Source organism: Poecilia formosa, unplaced genomic scaffold (assembly GCF_000485575.1).
Source record: "Poecilia formosa unplaced genomic scaffold, Poecilia_formosa-5.1.2 Scaffold473, whole genome shotgun sequence".
Taxonomy (NCBI): Eukaryota; Metazoa; Chordata; class Actinopteri; order Cyprinodontiformes; family Poeciliidae; genus Poecilia; species Poecilia formosa.
The window spans coordinates 445,810-453,176 of NW_006800412.1; the positions used below are offsets into that span (position 1 = coordinate 445,810).

General features: G+C 39.0%; 1 long non-coding RNA gene across 1 annotated transcript in view; it reads right to left on the reverse strand.

Annotated features, from left to right (window-relative positions):
- Positions 1-4,864, reverse strand: part of LOC107833875 (uncharacterized) — a 21,688-nt gene extending 16,824 nt beyond the window's left edge. The window contains exons 1-2 of the long non-coding RNA XR_001659651.1: positions 4,853-4,864; positions 1,334-1,336 (exon numbers count right to left, since the gene is read on the reverse strand). This is a non-coding gene — a long non-coding RNA (uncharacterized LOC107833875). The remainder of the gene's footprint in view (positions 1-1,333; positions 1,337-4,852) is intronic.
- Positions 4,865-7,367: the final 2,503 nt, after the last annotated feature.

Below are 7,367 nucleotides of genomic sequence, written 5' to 3' on the forward strand. Positions count from 1 at the left end.
GGAGCTGCTACATTGGGTGAAATGGGTCAGAATGTTGTTTCCCGTTTCACCCACATATTCAGTTTGGCAGGTTTTTCATCTAAACATGGGTTTTGATTTTGGGGTATCCAGACTCATCAATTTTGTAAACTGTTAAATTTCTTTTTAATCCCAGATAGTTGTTAGAAAAATTCACCCTGACCTTTGACCCTGGGTTCTTTTAACGGTTTAACCCAGGCATGGACAAAATAGTCTTTTAGGTTTTTATTCGTTCTGTAGACTGCAGTAATTCTGTAATTTGGTAACAGTGAGGTGTCTGATTGGAACTTTGTGAAATTGAGATTGATGTTGTAAATGAGCTGGTCTACAGAGGATGAAAATGTAATAAGAGGGAGAATAGGAGAGCTCTCTGGGGGTCTGGACTCAAGGAAAGAAGCTCTGCATCTCCTCAGGAAATCCTGGAGTTTTCCCTCAGAAGAAAGGTCTTGAAGAGGACTCCCTGAAATCTGCTCAGTAAATGTAGTGGAATCTCAGAAATTGTGATTTAATTAGGCCTGCCTAGGTGTGTTTGGGTGATAACTAATTTTATAGAGGAGAGCATTTGTAGACAGTGGGCTCAAAATAGACTAACTCTAATTTATGTGTGGTTTTCAATTGTGAGCCTTCGTATGTGGTGATGTCTAAAAAGCCTACAGCTTTAACTGTGGTGGTAGACTTGAGTGTTATGGATGGATTGTGTGTGTTCAGTTTGTGAGTGAAATGTTTAAAATCTTCCTCTGAGTGAGTCCAGACCCCAGATGCACAGATACAGGTGGGTATCTGTTCTACTTCAGATACTGATGTATCTGAAGCAGAACATGTTTTTTAATGCATTTCCTCAGTGCCTGTTTCCCATTGTGCCATGAAGATCTTTGCATATATGGGTGCAAACTACTTTCCCATGGCAGTGCCCTTAATCTTTAGGTAAAAAGTATTCCTCTTTAAATTGATTTGTAAAAGTTGGAGTAGCTCCTTATCTGGTCTACAATATTTATAGAAAATATTTTCAGTGTAGTTAATGCCCTCAGATATATCAATGTTTATATTGGTATAAACCAGACAATTAGTTTCCTCACTTGAAGTAACTCAAAATCTATAAGGGAAGTGGTCTATGGGAGGGACCCTGCATACCCACAGAGTTTGGTGGGCGTAGCTTATTTTCTTGACTTAGCTACCATTAATTCTCATTTATTTGAACAATTGCTTACTGGAAATAGCTAAAAAAGTATGTTATGGATTCTGTCTTTTATGTGCTTACACACACACTGCTGCTTCTTACATAACCATATGGCATAAGACTGACAGTCACACAAACAAGCTGAAACTAAATAATTATCTTTTAAGGAGGGAACAGAATGAGAAGAGTAAAAGAACTTGCTCTACAATCTTTGCTTCACTTAGTGTCACCCATAAGCTGAGCTATGTGACGCTCAGTGCTGGACAATCAATATCACTCAGTTTCTGTTCCATTTTGTATGACTTGCATAGTTTGTAACATTTGATCATTTTCAGCATTAAACCCTGCTTTATACTTAACCAGATCTCTATTTCTCAAGCTAGTGACACTGAGGGGTTCTTGTTGGGTCCTGAAACTATTAAACGGATCTGGCAGGTGCACAGAAAAGAAAATGAGTGAACTACAATAAGTGCTCACTTTACCAAAGTTGATATGTATACTCCCTCCAGCCCTCTGCAGCTCCCCACCATGTTCCTAGCACAGTCCTTTCATGCAGCTGCCATAGACTACCCTTTAATTTTTTTACCTAGTCAAAGTCTGGCTAGGAACTTCCTATCAAACTGGGACTTAACTATCCTCAGAGGCTTCTTACCTTAACTTAACCAGATTTGAATCCATTTGTATGTGTTTTTAAGCTCCATTTTTTTAAATAAATCAGCTCAGCTTTAAAAAATAATCTCTGAGTTTCTGTTGGATGAAGGAGTTTTTCCTTGATGCTGCTCTGCTCACTTGGAATTGGCTTTAAAAGTCAAATTTTAAACTGACTAATCCTTTTACTTAATTTTTTTTTATGAACTCAGCTCAGCTTTAAAATGTCCTCTGAACCTCAGTTGGATGATGGATTTTTTTTTAGCTTAATGCTGCTCTGAAGGTTTTAATTTGGTTTTAAAAGTCTGATATTTTAACTGTTTAATTTTGTTTCTTCAAACTCTGTTTTCAAGACAGAAATCTCAGCTCAGCTTTTAATTTTATCACTGAGTTTCTGGTAGGTGCCAGATATGTGTATTAACACCATTCTGAACATCAGAAATGGACTTTAAAATGTTTGTCAACATTACCCAGAATGCATTGCATGCTGGGGCTTCATATTTTAGCTTCTAGTTCAACTGTTTTTGCTGCAACACCTAACACACTATATACCATTGTCATCAGAATGAGCCCCTCTGTCAAACTAGATGGCTTAGAATGAATTTGGAAACATTGAGAAAGTTGGCACCATTAGTCAGAATGGGGTGTGCATTGTTGAACTGCTGCCTGCTGCAAGTTTGATCACAGAAGACTCCTGCTGGTAGCTTTGGGTAAGTCTTCTCACCTCATTAATGTGGTCATGCACCCTTCTTGGGACCACTTAAAACTGAGCATTCTAGGGGTCTTGTGGTGTATGATGGCACTAGAATGGCTTTCATTTTATTTCAGGGATCATGGTTTGAGTCCCAGCAAGTATCTGGAGACCTGTAAGGCAGCAGCTTGTTGCAGCTGGACCAGATTTTCCTTCCTTTGCAAAGTGTTGCATAGTGTGCCACAGTGTGTTTTGCCACAGTGTCCTTCTTAAGGACACTGTGGCAAAACAGTGCTCTTAGGGCATTAACCAAAACTGCAAAACTGTTAGGCTGAGTCAGCTCCCCATCAAGCAGGCTTCCAGTACTTGATGCACACAAGACCAGCAGAGAATCAACGGAGAACGCTTCTGCTTCCTGGGCATGCTAGTTCCACCTTGCGGTGTTAACGGATAGCGTGTTTTTGAAACCAGGGGCGCGGTACGTATCAGCCTTCCCAGGTTCCGCCTTTAGGAACAGCACATGGGAAAGGTGACTCTAGGACTCAGGAGTCTTAAATGCAGTCCAGTCTTCTATGAGGAATAGCCTCACACACAACATGCACACCAACTGGTATTCTGTTTTCAATTTTACAGCTCCACTCCTAACTGCGAAAGGAGTGAATGTTAATTTCAGGAAATCTTCAGCTTAAAGGTCTCCTTAACAGCCTCAACCTCTTAAGACCTGAACTCTTGTATTATTAAATACTTTGATTTTTGCAATAGGTCAATTAGGTCCCAATCAGCCCAAATATAAAATTTGTTTTACATGATGTAATTGAGAAATGTCCACATATGAGGACACTCAATTTAAATTGCCATTCTCTTAATTAATGAAATCCAAAACCTTTCTTTAGTTTCTGTTCACATTAGCATTATTTCTGAGTTCACTATACACAGTAGTTGTGACTGTTGCAGCAATGTGTCCCATTCAAAGTACTACTAACAGGTATGGGAAGACATGGGTCCTGTTTGTTATTACGCAATAGCCATCCCCGCCCTTATCTCACCACTCATCGGACTGACTACTGACCAGTTCTCTAACGGGTCCGGAAAATCTCTGAAACCCGGGTCTTACCCCAAAGTTGGTTTATAAGAGATATTCTATTTAAACTGGTGGTGGAAAAGACACGTCTAGCTCTAACTACCTACAATCCAGAAGTTATGACCCTTTTCAGTTGAGAAACAGTCAGCTGAGTAGCTCTCACAGCTGCATAGCGCCAACAACCACTCCTGTTAACGGTAGCTCTTTTCCTTAAAATAACGGCACTTAACGGCTAGATTAGATTTAGTTACTTAGACTTAAGTCCCAGGGTCATTATTTTCACACTCGCCAAAAGGAAAGTACGAAGCTCTAGAATCATGTAAGCTAATTTTACTATAATCAGGGGAATCTACAATGATCAAACGACTCAATTAATCTCGATGTCCACAATTTCTATTGATATTTTTAGAATTAAGCAAGCTTTAGCAGGGGTAATGACAAGCAGATTTACTTTCAGAGATTACAAACTTGTAATAAGACAATAAATTCAAATTAAGATCAATCATAACCTATTCTAATTTCTATTTCTATCCTGTGTCACTAGTTTCACTAAGCGAGGCTTTTAGGGGGCAGTTCAACTCACACCCGATGACAATTGATCTCAGCAGCTGAGATCTTCAGATGTCCTTGGTCAGAGTCTCTTGTCCTGATGGAGCAAAGTCCTCTTTCAGAAAAGAAGCAAAGCCGAACTGTCCGTTCTTTCAAACGCACAGAATCTTTGTCAATCAGTGACCTTTGTCTTTTCTCCAAGTCTGCTGGAGTAGGATAGGGATCGTTGGGTTGAGGCAGAGGGGTTGGTCGAATCAGGAACCAGGGCTGGGGGTAGATGGATGTTGTCCCTTCTTAGCGGCGTGAAGTCTCAACTTCCCCTTGGCTCCAGGGTGCGGTCCTCTGCCGGTCTTCAGTCTGTGTCATCTCATTGTCTCTTCTTCAGCGCCGCGGACAAAGAACAGTTTCTTCCCTTGTCTGCTGGTTTTTATACTCTCTCAGCCCATGGTTGTGTATGGGAGAAGTCTACATGACTTCTGAAACGTCCCCATGAGTCTGTGGAAAGCCCCAACCTTTCCCAACCATCATCTCTTCCATGACTCATTGCAGGAACTCTCTTTGGTACTTCCCTTTTTCTACTGGCCATCTGGCCATTGACTTCCCTTTTTGAGCTTTCCCAGCACCCCCGCCCAGCCTAGTTTACTAATTGCGACACAGTTTAAGAGCAGAACATGCTTTCATTTCTCACAAAACATAAAACACATAAAACATAATCAATTTCTCATTATATCAACTTATAACTCTCAGTATGATTCTCCATCACTTACCTAATTCTGTAACTTAACCTGTTACTGTCATCATCAGTAATCAACATACAACAATCAAGTTATTACTATTACTACAGATCAAGAATACAGAATATGTATTTTAATTATACATGACAGCCATATTACAGATCATTTCAATCATTACATTGGTATGTATTTTTATTAATCTTTTAATCATCATTAAATCAATCTACAAGATTACTGTTATTTCTCAGGCCTTTACTCCGTTTTCTGCTTGTACCTGGAAAGATCTCACCACCTTATGCCAGTTTTCACGACAGTCCCTCAAAAGTAAAATCAAAGAAAATTGCATTGCTGCTGTTCTAAACAGTTGATTTTAAATTTTTGAATGTTATGACACTTGAAACATTTAATTCAGTGTTGATCTACTTCAAACTATTTTTCCCCTTATGGGATCATGCTTACACTTATCTGAAAACAGCTTTGTAACAATTCCTATCTGCCTGTAAGCAGAGCACCTTGCAAATAAAATTGCACTCAATTTGTTCTGATGTGGTTTTTGTTGGGATTTTTTTGTGATTCTTTATATTGGGTTTATTTCTCTATTGAGTCTCCATGTTGTCCTGTCCTCCCCTTTATTGATCCCAGGTGTCTCATTCCCTGATTATCGTCTTTATTTAGACCCACCTGTGTTCTTTGTTCCTTGTCGGGTCCTTATCTAAGTTGTAGGTCCAGTCAGTCCATGTATCATATGTTCCTTGTTAGCCAGTGCTACCAGTTTGAGAGCTTTACTGTCAGCTGCCTGTGTTTTGGAACCATGGTGGATAGCTTTATCATTAAAATAAACTTTGTCTCTCAACCTGGTCCTACAACATCTTCCTCACTGCACCCCAATCCAATTCATGACACTTGTACTCTGCATTGCATTTTTCCAAGTTTGCTGCCTTTGGCATATGGGCATTAGCTGTTATGTGGACTGAAACATGGAGCAATGCCTTCACTGGGTGCTTTTTCCATTGGAGTAAAATGTCTGGGTCCAATTTACCACTCTGAAAAGTCAGTTATCAAGCTAAGCCAAGCCAATTTTGGCTACTTCCATGCAAAAGATGCTCTTCTTGGTGTGCCACACAGAGGTCTTTGCAGTACAATAGCCAGTTTTAAGGAACATTTCTCTGAATTAGTTAATTTTGGAAAAAGTTTGGCTCTCTTCCTTTATGATCCCAGGTTCTCTCGGCGGGCCGCGTGTAGTCACACAAAAACGAGTGCAGACACCAGAGAATTGCAGTTTAATCCAATAGAAGACAACGCATAAAATTACAACAGAAACTGCAGAACAAAGACATTAATTTACCTGACATAAATGGAAAGAAAGAAAAGCAAAGATGTCTGGAGAATTGCAAGAGCAAATCTAATTTGTTACTAATGTGTAGAAAGTTTTATAGTGAAGGCGTATTCTTTAATTTATTCAAATAAGGCGTTTCTTTGCTCATCCAACCAGGAGCTATCTCTGACCCTCTCAAGTCAGGAACTCCTGCTGTATTATGGCTTTTCACAGATGAGTGTAAAAAGCTAGAACTTCAAAAGGCAGTTCAAATTATCCTAGCAAACCATCTGCTGTAACATAAAGGTCAATAGGGCAGAATAAGTTACTATAATTAGGCTTCATCAATCAAGACATTAAGTTTTAAAACTAATATATTTTAAATTTATTTTCTTATCAGCTATTGGCCAAAGCCAAATCTGTAATTGGTACCCTCAAAGTCAATTTCTTGCCACTTGTGTGGTCACAACTCATCATAAGGTCAGTTACACCTATCTTGGAGTTTTATATATGGACAATAATTGGTTATGAGATGGGGCACTTATTTCAGTTCGACATCTTTGTTTGGTGTCTTCTGGCTCTTGCATGAACAGTAGACATCATTGGTAGTGGCACATTACAATACCATTTCACCAAGTAAATATATCAATACTTGGTGTAACTTTGGCTGTGGAAGCTCCCCCAACCCTTTTCATTGCTTTAGTTGGTAGCTTCATCAAACTGATTCTTATTACACTAATAATCTACATCTATTTTATCCTAATGGATTCCTCACATTTGGTAGCTGTAAAGATCCAATCTCAGTAAACCTTTGCTGCAGAGTCTAAGACAGATGACCCATCACCGACCCTTCCAAACTCAGATTCTAGATCTTCAACCTTTGGGAATCTTACCCATTTAATCCCAGTAACCCATCTCTTTTCACAGAAACTAGCGCTATGGAAAAAAATCACTGTAAAAGTCTTTGTAGATTTATCTATGAAACATGCTGTAGCTGTTCTACAAGGGTAAACTATTTAAACCATCCCAAAATCTCATTTCATCCTCACATATTTTGATATTTAGAATACCCTAAACTAATTCTGTGTTTATAACTGGACATTATTGGAAATAGTTTATGATTGTTTTAATTCTAGCATTAACTTTAGTCCATG